The sequence below is a fragment of the Ictidomys tridecemlineatus genome, chromosome 12, assembly GCF_052094955.1.
Source record: "Ictidomys tridecemlineatus isolate mIctTri1 chromosome 12, mIctTri1.hap1, whole genome shotgun sequence".
Lineage (NCBI taxonomy): Eukaryota > Metazoa > Chordata > Mammalia > Rodentia > Sciuridae > Ictidomys > Ictidomys tridecemlineatus.
This window is the reverse complement of record NC_135488.1, coordinates 1,709,618-1,725,565: the sequence shown is the minus strand read 5'-3', so window position 1 is coordinate 1,725,565 and position 15,948 is coordinate 1,709,618. Positions and strand designations below refer to the sequence as shown.

Sequence of the window (15,948 nt, the reverse complement as noted above, 5' to 3'; positions counted from 1 at the left end):
CGCGCATGCCCTTCCTGCTTCTGAAAAGAGCTCTCCACTTTTTACAGGGGACTGATTCTCTCACATTCCAACCTTAGAAATCCTGACTCTGTGCCCTTTGCCCTTTGTTGTCCCCACCTTGATTGGCTCATGGAAGCAGCAGGGTCACTAGACAAACTGGGTGAAGTTCTTGGCTAGGATTCTTTAAATGGAAAACGGGAAAAAGACTTCTGCTTCCCCCATGAAGCGCCAATCGCCAGGGGAAAGGCCCTCCTCCTATTGTAAACAAGTAGAAACCAGGGAGATGGAAATGAGGAGAGTCTTGGACTCACCATTCCCTGTCCCAGCAGATGGAGAACCCAGAGCCCAGCAACCACAGAGCAGGGGAGGCACAGACCAGGGCTTGGGCGGGGGGGGGGGGGGGGGGGGGCGGGGGGGGCTTCTGGGAAGAAGGAGGCCACGCACGCAACACGGGTGGTTATCTTCACACCAGCTGAAACAGAGAGGCCTCTTACACACCACGCACACAGCACACAGAGTCCCCAGAAGGATACCATCTTACTCGTGGGACTAAATGAGTCTTGAAACACTGACCTTCCTTAAAATTTAAAATCAAGCTTCAAAAGGCTCAAACTGATCCCAAGCACCTTACATGTGCTTGGACATACACCTTAAAGAAATTGAGCACCCACTATAATAAAATCCACAGCTCTGCTATGGCTCGAACATCCCTCTAGAAGGTGGGTGGAAATTTACCTGGCCGCTGCTGTTTGGGGAAGTGGGGCCCTGAGAGAGTTGAGGTGGATCTCCCCAGGAGGGTTAGCCATAGGGAACGCAGCTTCTTCTGCTTTCTCTGGCCCCAGTCCCCTTGCTCTCACCAGGAGAGGCCCTTGCTGGGTTACCATGCCACAGGAAGACCGGCCCCCGATGTGACCCTTCAGCCTTGGGCTGCCCAATCTCCAGAGCTCTGAGAAACACATTTCCTTTTCAAATAAATGATGGAGTCTGTGATGTTCTGTCATAACAGCAGGAAAACAGGCTAAGCCAAAGTGTGACACACAAACAAGAATCATCAGGTAGAGATCCTGACTCCAAGCAGACGAGAAATCAGTCAACTGAGACAGGCCCAGACATGGTGGACTAAGAAGGCAGGGTCCTTAGATTATGTAATGTTTGAACAGACATTTCACGGAGAAAAAAATAAAAACGGCAAAATAAAAATGCATGAAAAGATGTTTAGCACCATCCATCATTAGGGAAATAGAAATGGGAACCCGAGGCGTTTCTCTCTGCAGACACCAAAGAATGGCTACAATTACTAGGACTGATCTAGCAGCTGGAATTCTCCGCTGCTGGTGCAGGGTCCCGACTGTCCCCTGCAGGCCTGGGTATTAAAGGCTTGTTCCCAGGGTGGGCTGTCCACAGATGGAGTCTCAGAGGTGGGGTCCAGTGGGAGCTCCTCAGGAGGAGCCAGTCCTCCCCTTCTCTTTTGCTTCCTGGCCAGGGGTGACTGGCTTTATTCTGCCACTGGCCCTGCTGTGAGGTGCTGCCTCGGCAGGGGCCCCAAAGCAGCAGGGCGGATCGACCAAACCTCCAAACTGTGGTGCAAGCGGCCATAAGTTGGCCATCTCAGGCCCGTGTCTTGGCCACAGTGGGAAGGCAGAGTGGCACAACGACGTTTGGAAAATGGTCAGGCAGGGTTTTTATATAAACAGAAATGACTCCTTTTATGCGTTTATCAGAGCGTTAGAGTCATACGTAGTAGTGGGGCTCCTTTTGACAGGACCAGGCTTGTAGGGAACACAACGCGCTCCATCCAGTCCCCGGTGCTCTCCCTCCCCTCCACGGAGGGACACAGGGCAGCAGGGGAAGGGCACAAGCCGATGGCACAGGCAGCCGCAGATGAAGCTCACTCCTCAGTGAAGCTAAGTACAAGTGTTTTAAGAACATCGTTCCAACACGTGGGACATGAAGCTCTGTACCGGTAGATGCCCATATTCTTAGGGGTGTTTTCCTTATTGATTCATTTTTAAATGTTTACATATTGAGAAAGGAGGCTTTGTCCGTCATCCACACTCCGTCCGATGTCATTCTCAGCTGGTCACTTTCTTCGTCAGACGGCTCATGGTATTTCTTCCTGTCAAAATTTTATGTAGTCATATTTTCATAATTTTGGGACTACACGGATCATGTTCTGCAGGGGCCTTTCCCACACTAAAACTGATAGTTTAAAATTCAAAACTCTCCCCACTTTTCTGCTTTTATGGTTGCAGTGTTATACCCCGGGGTTCATGTTAGAGGAGTCAGCTGGCTGTCCTGAGAGGCCCCCCTGCCCTCTGCACTCTGTCCTACTGTTCTCTTCTTGGTCGGAATGATGCTGAATTTGTAGATCAACGTAGAGTCGGTGTTGGCGGGAGCTGGGCTGCGGCTCAGAGGCAGAGTGTTTGCCTCGCCTGTGTGAGGCACTGGGTTCGACCCTCAGCACCACATACAAATAAATTAATAAAAAATAAAGGTGTAGTGTCCACTGACAACTAAACATATATAAAAGAATTGGTGTTGGCGTGACATTTGTCTTTCTATTCAAGAGCAGGTTGTTTGTTTTCATTTACTCAGATCTTCTTCCATGTCCTTAAGAGTATTTCATTTTTTTTCTCTTAAAGTAGATCCTGTACAGTTCTTCACCTTGCCACTCTGACCAGTGTGTTGTACTGAGTTTCATAACTACATCATCATTTATTTAACCAGTGTCCTCAGTGGACACGTAGATTAGCTCCATTTTTATTTATTTGATTTTATTTTGGTGGCACTGGGAATTGAAGCCAGGGCCTGCAGGTGCTAGGCAAGCATTCTCTTGCTGAGCCATGTCCCCGTCCTATTCTTAACTTCTTTCCTTCTTTCTTTCTGTTTCTTCCCCCCACCCCCCTTGTGGAGGTGGGGGAGTACAGAGGGTTGAACACCAAGGTCACTTTGCCTCTAACCACACCCTCAGCCCTTTATAAAACTTTTGAGCATGGTCCCACTAAAGTGCTGAGCATATCACTTAGTTGTTGAGGCTAGCCTTGAACTTCCAATCCTCCTTCCTCAGCCTCCCAAGACTTTGGGATTACAGGTGTGCACCAGCACACCTAATCCTAGTTCCAATTTCTATCAATTAAAAAATAATCTAGCAATGAACACATTGGTAGCTATTTATTTTAGTGTATCTATGATGATTTTGTTAGGATGAATTCCCAGAAACCGAATGTTTAGGGGTATGCACATTTTTTACAGCTTTTGATGCCTGATGCTAAATAATATTATCAAAAAAGTTTCCAAAAAACGTTCCTTCAATTTTTGAAAATTGAATGGGCTTCCTTAGTAATGTGGGCCTCACCACATAATGATTAATATCTGTAACTTAACTGCAGGTACCCTGGGGGAGGGGAAGCAGCAGAGGGTGCAGACCTCCTCCAATGACTTGGTGGGAAGGTGCCTTGCAGGATGGTGTGGCCAGGTTCTGCCGTTCCTTCAGGCCCTAGTCCTATGGGGCTCTCACATCCCAAGGCAGGGGCACCCTGCATATTTGTATCTTTTGTATGATATGATCCTAAGGGGTTTCAGTGTTTCAGCTGCAAATGAACAAAAATATGAAGAGATTGATCCACCCTTGAAGAACCAGCCGTATCGGTCCATTCGGGGCTTAATAAAGAATTTTGATGGCGAACAGACTTTTGCCTTAAATATTGATATTAATACAGCAACCCAACATAAGGTCCAGGTACACCCAGAGATGAAGGTGAAGTTTCAGGGTGCTTAGTTAAGAGCCCTGGGTAAGACCCTGTCTTATGGTCACATGATCAGATGTGAATATCACGTTGTGAGAATGGCCTTAGGCCTGAGCCTAAGCAACTCCATTTTAAAAACTCCAGTTTGAAACCTGCAGTCTCACCAGGCACACCCACAGAGCCCTCCGGTGTGGCCTCAGATAAGTCACTTCCCCTCACCCTGATAAACAGAGTGTAGCCTCAGGCAGGCTGTCTTCCCCTGATAAGAGGGAAAGGTGAGAAGATCAGGGTGGAGACCCCCAGACCAGATGTTTCTGATCCCAGGGTAAATGATGTCATGGAAAAATACAGTTGTAGCTGATAAGGATTGAAAGGGGAGTCAAAAGCCCCAAAATTTAGTATAAATAATAGAGCAAGTAAACAGGGATTCAGCAGCCGGAAGAAGGATGCACTGGAGCTAGAGAGCCTGATGAGGACCTGACATCCCATCACTTGTCATCATTTCCTGATCCTCTGCGTGATCCTCGCTCTACAGCTCTCAAACTCTACCACCTCGTCTGGACCTTGGAGAGAACTGCAACTTCTCCCTATGTCCCTCTCCTCAACTGGTCATCCACTCCACGCCAAGAAAAGCCTGACTTGGTTCCGGACCTGGTCACCACAGTCTGAGTGAGTGTGCATCCGCTGAACATAAAGCTTAAGGCTTAAGACTTTTGAACTTAGCATGCAGAGGGAATGTCTGTCATTAGCCTATCATGATTAAGAGTGTTTTGCAGTGATTAGAATTAATCTAGAATTGTTTGCTGTGAATTAATTAATCTAGAATTGTTTGCTGTGAATTGATTATGTGTATTGCAGTGCCTAGCATTAAGGATTGTCATTTTCTTGATTAAGAACCTATAGAGTGAAAATGTATGGAGTAATTTGAGTGAGTAAAGCATTGAACAGGGGCAGAAGCATGTGGACATTCTTTATTTCTCCCCTCGACTGCATATGCCACAATTTTACCCATCATGACACATGTGCAAAAGTAAAACATTTAATTAAAATCTGTAACTAAGCCATTTTAATACTCTGTGTGTTAAAGGCTGGAGCGGTCCAGTCCAGAGGTCTAAGGATGGGGCTGGAGCCATCCAGTCTGGTTGTGGACACTTGCTTCCCTGGCCAAGGCGGACTGATCCAGGGTGGTCCCTCCTCATGCATGTCCATCAGAACTCTCCCCTGAGAGTTGTCAGTTGCGATCGGGAACTGTTACAATCCCCTTCGGATGGAGAAGGTCTGGGTCAGGCTGCTGCTCTTGCTCTCCTCTTCATGCGGAAGGTCTTCAAGGTTAGGAGGGTTGTAAGTGGACACAGACACAGTGAAGGGAAGAAGGAGAGCAGTATTCTATCCTCGGTTCTTGACTCTGGGGCCCTGTCCTTGCTGCCTTACCTGTGCTATGTAAGTGTCCCCAGCATATCCCTCCTTTGGGCACAGGTGATCCCAAAGCTTCTGGCACTTGCAAGCAAGAGTTCTGAGAAATATTGCACTCTCGCCTGGCAGCCCTCTTCGAGACCTTGGTGTCACTGCTCACTCCCATCAAACAGGCACTGGGTGAGGTGTGGATGTCTCAGGTGGTCCAAGTCCTCTGGCCACAGGCCAGGCCAGCATGGGCCAAGCATATCCATACCGTCAGGCTGGCCTGAAAAATGGAAAGGGACAACAAGGGCTGCGTCCTGGAAGACGAACAGTTAAATCCAGGGAGGCAGAGCCCAGCCTTGAGCACGAAGGGAACAGTGAGAACCCAAGAGCAGGCAGCAGAACTGGAGGCTGAGACGCTGGGCTGTGGGACAGCCAGCTGCTGGGGGAGGCAGGCCCCACCTACCATCTTCAACAACTTGGGTGGGTGTGGGGTAGGGGGGAGGCGTGGGGGAGGGGAGGTGTGTGTGGGAGGCTGTGGGCCCCTGTCCTAAAGGCCTGGGCTGAGAGTCCTGAGCACAGGAACACACAGGGAAGCAGATACCAAGCACAGGGCCTTACTAGTTTGGGGTGAATTTCTCCACCTTCGTGAGCCTTGTTTTCTTCATTTTCAGAGTGGGGCTAGTGATACACATCTCATGTTCTGTGCAGACTGACGCGGAGGGGCACCCACAGTGCAGGTATCTCACACACCAGCTGCAATGCAGGAGGTGGGTCTGTCCCTGTCCCCTGGATCTGGGTGAGGATGTCATGGCCTATTGCACAGGGAAGTGGTTCGCAGGACTTCCCAGGTGAGGGAAGCTCCTACCTTAGCTGCTACTCATTCTCAGAGCTCTGCACCACCAGGCTCCTAAGAGGAGTGCTGCTTTGCTGAGGCCACTGTTAGGGTTTAGACTTAGAATGTCCTCAAAGGCTCAGTCCCCATGCAGCAAGGCTCAGAGGTGGGGCTGTCAGGGAGGGATTGCCCCTTGAGGGGTCTGAGCTCCTCAGTGGATCAATACAATGGCGGATTCACAATTTGATGGCCCTATGAGGGGAGACATAAGCTTCAGAAACAAGTCTAGTTGCAGGAAGTCGGTCAGGGGCATGTCCTTGAAGGGTGTGTCTTGTCCCTGGCTGTCCTCTCTCTCTCCTTCCCAGCCACTATGACAGTGATGAAAGAGTCCCTAATGTCTGATTCCATTTACGTGAAACTCCAGGAAGACAGCTCTAATCTAAAAGGACAGGAAGCTGACTGGGGTTTGGATGGAGTGAGAAGACTGTGCAGATGTGCAGGGAGCATCATGGGGTGACTTTTCTACATCCTGATTATGATGGCAGTTTCATGACACAGAAATTTTCTTAAAACTCAATACTGTGCACTTGAAATGGTGTGACTTTTATTATGTGAAAATATAATTCCATAAAATTGATTTAAATAAATTTTTCTGTTTATATGTAACTTGATGCTCTGCCTAAAACCTGGGCTACAAAATGTTTCTGGAGTTCTCAAAGGAAGACACCATGTGGAGTGAAGGAGAAAGCCATCCTTTTACAGTTGTGAGAGGCCCTGGTCTCCGGGACCCTGGTTCTCCCACTCGGGGGCAGGGCTCTTGGTTGGTCTTACCCCGTGGGTCTTACCCCGTGCCTCGTGGTTCACGGGACACAAGCCGAGTGAATGCAGCCTTGGGGAACAGTTTCATGACTTGATGAAGATCGCCAGGATGACTGTCCCTCCTTCAAGTGGAGAGCCTGTGCACATGTTGTTCTGGGGAAGATGTGGGCACCGCTGTCACGTGGACCTAGCACAAAGAGCCTGCTGGGAAGAGCCCCTGTAGCTGGGGGCTCCAGCTTCCCTTCCATCTCTCTGCTTATCCTTAATTTTAAGGCGTGAGTGTGTGTACATGGCATCTGGCATGGATGGTTGGAGAAGGGGTTCTGCCTCAGATGTTGCCTCTTGCCATGGGGTGGGGTGGGGTGGTGGACAGGGGTGTGCTGCTCACAGGGTCTGGGGGCTCGTGGGAACATGAGGAAGGGCCTATTTAATGAGGGACTGTGAAGGGACCCTGGGCACCAGGGCTCCACCCCTGGAAGCTAACTAAGGGACAAGAATGGCCGAGCATACCCCTTTGGTGGCCTTCAGAGCAGCAGCCCTGATGCCCACAGCCCAGTCCACACCACAGCTCAGAGGCCTCCCTGGGTCTCCTTCCCCTCAGACCACTTGGCCTTTCCTTCTGCAGCCTCCTCAGCCAGCCTCACAATTGGCAGATCCTCATTTCTCCTTCTGCCTTCGTGGTGAAAATTCCTCTGAACCCCCCATCAACACACCCAGGACCTCATGGCTACTTGCACACTCAGCCCCCCAGTCCCGGCTTTGCCTCTCATCCTGAATGAGAGGACAGTGCCTCGGCTGCACTATGACCACTGGCTGCAGGTCCTGCAGGCTTGAGCCCAAGCAGGGTCCTGAATTCCCAGACTCCGGAATGGCATTTAGGTTTTTCCCCCGAAACACTACCCTCCCTTCTGCCACTCCTGCCCCTCACTACAGACACCCTTGGCAGGACGCCCCCATCCCTCACTGTCCCCGGGGCCCACCACAGTGCTCTGGACTGTTCCTGCTGGTTAGAGCCTCCTCCTTTGGGATCCCACCAGAGCCCATCTCTGGGTGGTTTGGGGGCCACTCCAGCCTCTATTCACCGAGGTGGGCATAGGCATGCCCAGAGTCACCCACAGTCCCTCGACAGCACGTCACAGATGCACTCTAGCCTTGTCCCCATCTTGGCAGGGTCCTCTCTGCTGACCCTTCTACGCTTGGCTGAGTGCTTCAGCTCTGTTGGTCGGTCTGCTCTTGACATTGGCTTCATGCTGAGTGCCAAAGTGCGGTGACTCTAGTGCAAGAAGACTGATCAATGCGCCTCAAGCGGAAAATCTGTGAGTTAGTCCGGCTTCCCGCAAGCGCAAGTGTTGTAAAGCCAAAGCTACAAAGATGAATCAACACTGCACATCAATCACGGGTCCCCCAGAGGCTGGCGGGAACCTCACTCTGCACCTGCCCTCGGAGCAAAGTTTCAGTGTTCTCGAATTCTGTGTCCCCTATGACCTCGCAGAACAGGCCACTGGCACAGGAGAAGGGCTGGACTCTATTGCTGGGTGTCCCCCACTAGAATGTGCGCTCACAAACACAGACATTCCTACCTTTTCCCCTGGTGTGTTCAGTCCTGGTTCCTAGAACAGGGCTCCCAGCAGGCCCTCAGCAGGTACATGAGGAGGAGCAAGGGAGGAGAGGGTTGGACTGCACAGCCCGAGCCCTGGGTCACCTGGCATAGCAGTGTCCACTGGGGTCTTATCCTGGCCATGTTCAGGGCCAAAGGGTGCTTCTCCCACCTCCCTGGCCTCTTGCACGTCCCTGGCCACTCTGCACTTGCTTCTTCAGGACTGCTGTTCCCAGAACACACAGGTCACAGTGGCAACAGCTCCTCTCTGGTCGCCCAGCTTTTGACTCCAGGGGCCTGGGGAATCCTGGTGGCCTGTGGTTTCTGGCTCCTTGCTCGCGTGGCCCTTGGCAGGCACCCATTCCCTGTGAGCTTGCTCCCGGGTGGGGCACGCCACCTCTTCACCCTGGGCTTCTTCACCAGGTTGACTCAGTAGCTCCTTCTCTCTCTGCCTCTCTGATATTTACGTTGGCTGCACAGATGACCAAAGACAACATGGTCCCCGCAGCCCCAGACTTGATCCCCCAGGTTGGCAGCCCCAGAAAGAGAACTGTGTTCCCAGAGCAGGAATCAAGCCTGGGGCAGGGTGATGGGCTTCTCGTTCCAGCTGGCTTCAGCCAGCCCCCCTTTAGCTTCCTGCGTCCTTCAACAGTAGCTGCAGCCTCCATGGCAACCCTCCAAAACGCTGGGTGGCTGGGCGAGGCTGGCCCTCCTCCAAGGCCAGGAGGTGTGCTCTGGGCAAGGCCCGCTGAGAGGTGCAGGAAGTCCACACTTCCCTGCCACACATTGTTCTGCAGAACTGGCTGAGAAGTCTGGAAAAACATGCTGTTCTCCCTGCAAAAGGGAGAGCTTTGCCCCCTGCAGTCAGGTTTCCCACCAGAGAAAAGCCGGTTAAGCCCTCCAGGAGCAGCACTGAGGTTTCCAGGAAGGAGAGTCCGTCCCTGAAGATTAGTAATAATAGTCAACGAGCGTTCCCACCTCCTGTGCTCATCCACACAGAATGTCCACGGTAAGACAAATCCAGTGCGTGACACAGGGAGCACCAGGGTGCAGCAGGTGGCACTGGGTGGACAGGGGAAGCCCCTCCACCCCCGAATCTCAGTGCTTCCCGGCCACAGAAGCAAAACAGCAGCACCCTTGCTTTAGTAAAATGAAGGCACCTGAGGGCTGGGGGTGGCTCAGGGCAGAGCCTTGCTCAGCACACATGAGGCCCTGGCCAGCCTAGCAACACAGAAAGGACAGTAGCAGGCCACTAAGTGAGGAGAGTGTGCCCATAGGTACATAAATAAACATAAGTGACACCTACATTCATAATACAATACGATCTGCAAAGGATATAAATGTCGTTATCGTGTAAATACACGTAGTCAGGTTTCATATACACACATACATGTTTATTTACACTGCTGTTTATATACTTTCCTTTCAATAACCAGGTGCCATTATTTTAACCAAATCATCTTTTGCTTTTATCTTTTAATTGATCTAGTTAAATGGTCATTTAAGACAAGGTCAACATGGAGACTTTGAGCTGACTGTGAGCAGGACTTCTGGCTTCAGTGGCTAGACTCACTGTCATTTCCTTTTTCTGATGGGTAGATGAGAGATCCAGGGTTTAGTTTTCTTCTAGTTATTTTAATTCAGAATTAATCACAGCCTTTCCCTTTTGTCTACATGCTTCTGTGGAGCTAAGTGAGTGGCCTCCATGAACTCTAACCCACCTGGAGCCGTTGTACGTGCTGGCTGGCCCTGAATAGGAGGGCCATGCAGTACTGCTGAGGTGCTGGGTGCAGGCCCAGGCTGTGTGGGTGCAGGCCCCTGCACTGAACCGCTATGCTAGGGAACAGCTGGATTCAGGAGAGAATCCTGGGAACCCAGAGCCAGAGCCCCAAGAAAGGGCCCAGAGAAGGCTGCTTTGTGTGTTTTTACTGTTGGCTTCTTAAAATGGGTGACCCTGGGTACAACCAAGGCCCAATGACATGCTGGGTGGTGCCGCTGGGGGCCCTCTGCACCCTGTTGTGGACCAGGATTGTGTTTCCCTGCACAGGCTGGGCTCAGGGCTCTGGGTTCAGGGCTCCAGGCTCCATCCCAGCCAGCATGCTGGCTCTGATGCACTCACAGAGCTGCTGGGTGTTCCAGGCTGGATTCAGGAGAAAGGGGGCTGCAGGGGGTAAGAGACAGGTTGCATTTCTTTTCTAGGGAACAGGAAGCTGCCCTGGACCCCAAGGGTGAGCCTGGCATTCACACATCTTCGCTAACCCCATGAGATTGGCTTAAGGGTTGGTTATGTCTGCTCAGGGATGTCCTTCCCAGAAGGGGACATCTCTACCACAGAGCCCAAGTATGCAGGTGGTGCTCATAAATGAGCAGAATTCTGCAGAATACCTGCAAAGCTGGGTGCAGGCGACAACCCAGGAGGCCAGAGCGTTTGGTGCTGTGATACAGACCTTATTAATAATGGTGCCATCCACCAAGCGCCCTGCCTACCAGGCGCTGTGCTGAGTGCTTTGTAAGCATGTCCTGTTTTAGCCTCACGTCAGGCCTTTTGACATAAGCAATGTGTCCAAGGTCAAAGAGCTAGTAAGTTACAAAGACGGCAGATAAGATGTGTGTACTAGAAAGAGGGTAAAACCCCAGAGCTGAAGATAGCACGGGCTTCAGACAGGATCCTCAGGAGAAGCCAAGAGCAGTGGGGGAAACCTGTAAAACAGGTGGAGACGGTTCCAGCCGAGTCGTTCTGAAGCCAAAGGACAGCAAGTTCCCCAGGCTCTTCCTCGCGTGTCCACAACCCTCTGGAGATATAAACCGTTGCAATTCTTTTTTAAATGAGTAGAGTGGAGATCCAGAGCCTTCCAGATGGAAGGACTGCCCCAAGCGAAACTTATCCTACAGCCAGGTGCTGCCGTTGAGCAGAGAGAGGGAAACAGAGCAGCAGCTCTGGTCTCTGCGGCTCCTATCCACAGACTCAGCCACCCTGGGAATGGAATCCTGGAAAAAAGCTGTGTCTGTGCAGAACATGCACAGCTGTCTCCCCCTCGTGTGACTCCTACACAACACGGTGTAGCAGCTAGTCACATAGTGTTTACATTGTATTAGATCTGATAAGTCACCCAGGGGCTGTGCATAGGTCCTATGTGAATACCACACCATTCTATATAAAGGACACGGTCATCACAGATCTGGGTGTCCAGAACTACTCCCTCATGGTACAGAGGGACAATTGTACAAGAGTGTCTTAATAAGCCACTGTACAGGGCATTGGAAAGTGTCCCATGGCCTCCTGAGCTGCAGGAGGAGGCAGGCTGCACCTGGCGCGGGGTCTTTTGCTGGAGCACCCACCCCCCAGCAGACCCTGTGAAGCTGTTTTATCCACAGGAGTTTATCATGGGACTAAGTCTGAAGAAAGACCCCTGGTCCCTAGACTTGATTCTCTGTAGTCCCATGATATTGGCCACATCTCCTTACCCTCTGAGCCTCCGTGTCCCCACCAAGAAATGGGGATTATGTAGCACCCCTCTCCAAGGGTGGTCAGGAGCCTCATAGCCATCAGTGGGCGTCAAGAGCAAAGAATGTGCAGACCCCTAGCACTAACCAAGGGCTCTGCTGTCACATAGAAGAGGACACTGCTGTCCAGGGACAGGAACAGCACCTCGAGGTCCAGGCCAAGGAGTCACAGAACCAAGACAGGACAGCGGCTGACCCACTGCACACACCGACCTGCATCTCCTGTATGCCAGACATGGTGTGAGGGCCTCGCAGCTACAATCCGTAACGTTCTGAGAGTCTGGGAGTGACCTGTGAGCTCCCTACTGTGCAGATGAGGAGGCTGAGCCCAGGCAGCCAAGTGGCCGGCTCCAGGCTGCAGAGCTGCTTAGTGGCAGAGCCCAGGCGTTTCTCATTAGGCTGTTGGACTTTGCCTCAATCAGGTGACATGTTCATTCGCAGCCAGTCTAAGAGACAGCTGGTAAGAGTACAAAGGCAGGAGGCTCGGATGTGATTTCTATGGTGCCAGGCTGTTTGGGGGACTTGGCCTTCGTCATGGGCTCCAGGAGAGCCCCTGGAGTAGCCACAGAGGTCAGTGCCCTCTCCTTTTTGAGCCCCCTTGGGGGCTTCCCCAGCTGCCTCCACCTTGAGCTTCCTGGGTGTCTGGCTTCCCACAGGGTTGGGGACCCAATCAGCACAGCCTTTCAGCTCTGGGCTCTAGCCCCAGCTTCGCCCCTGCTGCCCTTGGCCTCTCTGCACTCCACCCCTGCCCCCAACAGGTGTGGGATCATGTGCCTCCGTGGCTTCCTTTACTCTAAGGATCATACAGAACCGTGTGCCTAAGAAGTGTCACACTGTAGTCCCTCAGTTTGCTTTGTCCCCCACACCCTCAGGCTGCTCTGCCCTCCTTAGCCACACACCACTTTCCCTCTAGCTGCAGGCCCATCCAACGGCAAAACACAAACTCAAGTGGAAATCGGTCGGGCCACATGTAATCACAGCAACCAGCACAGCAGCGTGTGTCCCAGGCCGCTGGGAAGCGCCTCAAGTGGCTTCTTGCCACATCTTCACCCGAGGCCTGTCACCTCCCAAGGTTTCAGAGACAGGGAGTAACTTGCCTCTGGTCACAGGCATGTGGTGTCAGAGCAGGATTTAGACCCGCAACCCAACCCGGGCTGACAGCTGCCCCCACCGGCCCCCACTCGCCTGCCTCCTGCCATCTGTTCCCCTGAGAAGCCAACCTGGGCCACTCGACCTTCCCCCCGGGGAGCCAGGAAGCCAAGGGAACGCTCAGGTTCTGCAGTCCAGAGAAGGGACTCCTTGGGGACCTGGCCTGGGACTGGTATGCCCTCTGGGGGAGTTGGCAGAAAGGCCCCCACAGCAACTGAGTGAGGGCTCAGGGCCTTGGGAGACCCACGGGGAGGGAGGACAGTTCAGTGGTGTTTGCCCAACTGTGAGCCATAGAGGGCGCCGGGAGCAGGTGGGTGAAACTAGGAGCTGAGGCCCCGTGGCACTGGCATGGCAGGACAGGCTGGTGCTGCCCAACTGGCACCCCAGCACCACGTTCAGCCTGGGTCCACGGGGGGGGGGCAGACAGGTGAGGCAGGAACTATTCCTGTCTAGCCCTGAGAGGGTCCCACCCGACAGGAATGGGACAACTGGGGCCACTGGGGCCAAAGGAATCCCCAATTTGGGTGTGAAGTTAAAATTAAGAAAAGCCCTGATGTGTCCGGGCTGAGGTGGTCGTGCCAGGGCTCTGGGACAGTGACAGATGGCTCTGGGGAGAAGGAGCTGTGGGGGCCTGCTCAGCCTGGTACACCTGAGGGTGGCAGAGTGCACGTGGGGGCATCTGAGATGGACAGGGGTGCACTAGCCTCCTGGGTCTCGACGCATGGGCCCAGCCAGCAGCTCCGGCACTGCCCAGGACCTTGGTAAAAAGAATTAGGACTCCCCACCCCAGACCTGCGCAATGAGAAACTGTCCCCAGGCTCCTCCCAGGACTCTGACGAGAGAAAAATTTGAAAACCACTCACCTCCAGGGGTTGTTACCAGGTCTGTTTTCCCCTGTTTGTTCATCAAGAGTAAAACAGTAATGGTCTCACTATAGTGAGCTCACGATGAGGCATTTACTGGGAAGCCCCACAAAAATGAAAAGAACGTTGTGCCTTCTCGCCAGGACACAAGAGCACAGAAGGCAAAGGCTAGCCTGGCCCAGGTGACTTGCAATCTAGCCAAAGCCAAGCACCACGGCTGGGAGGAAGATGAGGTCATGAGCACTGACAATGGAGATGTGTGATTTGGATCTTGAAGGATGTGTGCGAAGTCCAGCAAGCAGAGAAGGAAGCACTTATTGTCACTTCAACCTGGGGTCCCTGACACTGACCAGAACAGAATAGTGGTCACCCTGGATATTATTTAATTCACTGGACACATGGGGCAGGTTCATTAGCTGGTTGCCCTCAATAATAACAGGAAAGGGAAAATAAATGATCCTTATGTGTGCACAAGGTCACTAGCCACCAAAGATTATGGCTGGAGATTGTTCCACATGCCACTGGTTCTGAGTAGGAGCAATACACAGAAAAGAGAAATACCCAGTGAGAGAAATCTCTGAGCTCAGGGCTCTGGAGTTGCAGGGTCCAAGCAGAAGAGGGAAACTACACCGTGATTTGAACAAGGAAAGTCTAACTAAGAATTAGTTAAATTAATGGTTTGAATCACAAGGGGTTCACTCATAAAAAGCAAAGATAATTCCAAAGAATATAGAAGTGGCAGGCTAAAGATGTGGCTTAGTGCTACAGTGCTTGCGTACCATGCACGAGGCCCTGGGTTCCATCCCTAGCACAAAATAAATAAATAGGTTATAGGCATGGCGGATATTCGAGGAATAATCACATCTCGGGGCTGCGGTGGCCAACAGGACGGCAGATTTGCTGAGGCCCGTGCCTGCAGATCTTGCTGGAGACCAGCCCCTTGAGCAGGACCAGCTGCTCAGAGGAGTGTTGCTGGAGGTTCTCCACTGTGAAACCACCACTGGGTGCCACCGGAGCCTGGGCAGAGAAGCCACTGCTGAGGAAGAACCACCTGGACCCAGAGCAGAACCTCCCACCCGCGGAGCCTCCCCAGCCTCCTCTGCTGATAGAGCTTTAGTGGCCCTGGAAAAGGAGAGTATCTGAGTGTCCCAGCCCTGCTTTCATAGAGCAGGCAAAAAGGGTGAAGTTGTAGCTGAAAAATGATAAATTGATAAGTGACACTCTCTATAACCAACTACCTTCAAGGTTCCAGACACTAAGAAAGGGTATCCTTTGATTTGTGTGGGACCCACCTTCTGGTAGGAGACCGCTTGGCTGGGCTACAGGTGCAGGTTAGCAGGCGGAGGCTCACCCCACGGGCACCAGCTGTGTGTGTGTCAAATATTTATAGATGTTCCTTCCCTTCCACTTGGACTTCCATCCTAGGAACCCACAAGAAGCAGATGCCACCAATTATTCATTGCCAGGATATTTGCAAGAGAGGCAAAGAACTGTTCAAAGTCTGACCCTGGGCGGCAGGGCGTGAGGGTAGTTAAATAAATCAGGGTACATTTATAAGACAGAGTATTGTGTGCTCATGGAAGGGACATTTAAATAATTCTAATGGAACAGAAATATATTCAAGATGCCATGTAAAAAGGAAAAAGGAACAAAAATGTGTCCATTGTATATTCCCAACGAAGCTGAAATAATCAAAAATGGATGTGTGTATAACAATCCAAAAGAATGTGGTAATCCATCTCTGAATGGTGATTAATTTTTCTCATTTTCTTCCGATTTGTCTATATTTTCCATGTTTTCTGGACTGAACATATGTTATCTTCATAATTAGAAGACACTGTAAGGGCCTGGGAGGAGGCTCAGTGGCAGAGCGTTTGCCTACATGCTTGAGGCCCTGGGATACACACACACACACACACACACACACACACACACACACACACACACACACGCTCACAGGCATCTTGCTCCTGTTCAGCAGCAGGAGACAAGCCTGATATCACAATTGCTTCTGGAAGCTCATGCTCAAGAGGGGAG

At 51.7% G+C, this 15,948-nt stretch overlaps 1 long non-coding RNA gene across 3 annotated transcripts; it reads right to left on the bottom strand.

Moving 5' to 3' along the window:
• Positions 1-4,703: 4,703 nt before the first annotated feature.
• Positions 4,704-15,372, bottom strand: LOC120884800 (uncharacterized). Of its 3 annotated transcripts, XR_013428391.1 has the most exons (3): positions 15,204-15,349; positions 6,825-6,985; positions 4,704-5,427 (listed from the first exon to the last, which is right to left on the bottom strand). It is a non-coding gene; the product is annotated as an uncharacterized LOC120884800 (long non-coding RNA). The 3 variants fall into 3 exon arrangements; XR_013428389.1 differs by lacking the exon at positions 6,825-6,985 and having other exon boundaries at positions 15,204-15,372; XR_013428390.1 differs by lacking the exon at positions 15,204-15,349 and having other exon boundaries at positions 6,825-13,904.
• Positions 15,373-15,948: the final 576 nt, after the last annotated feature.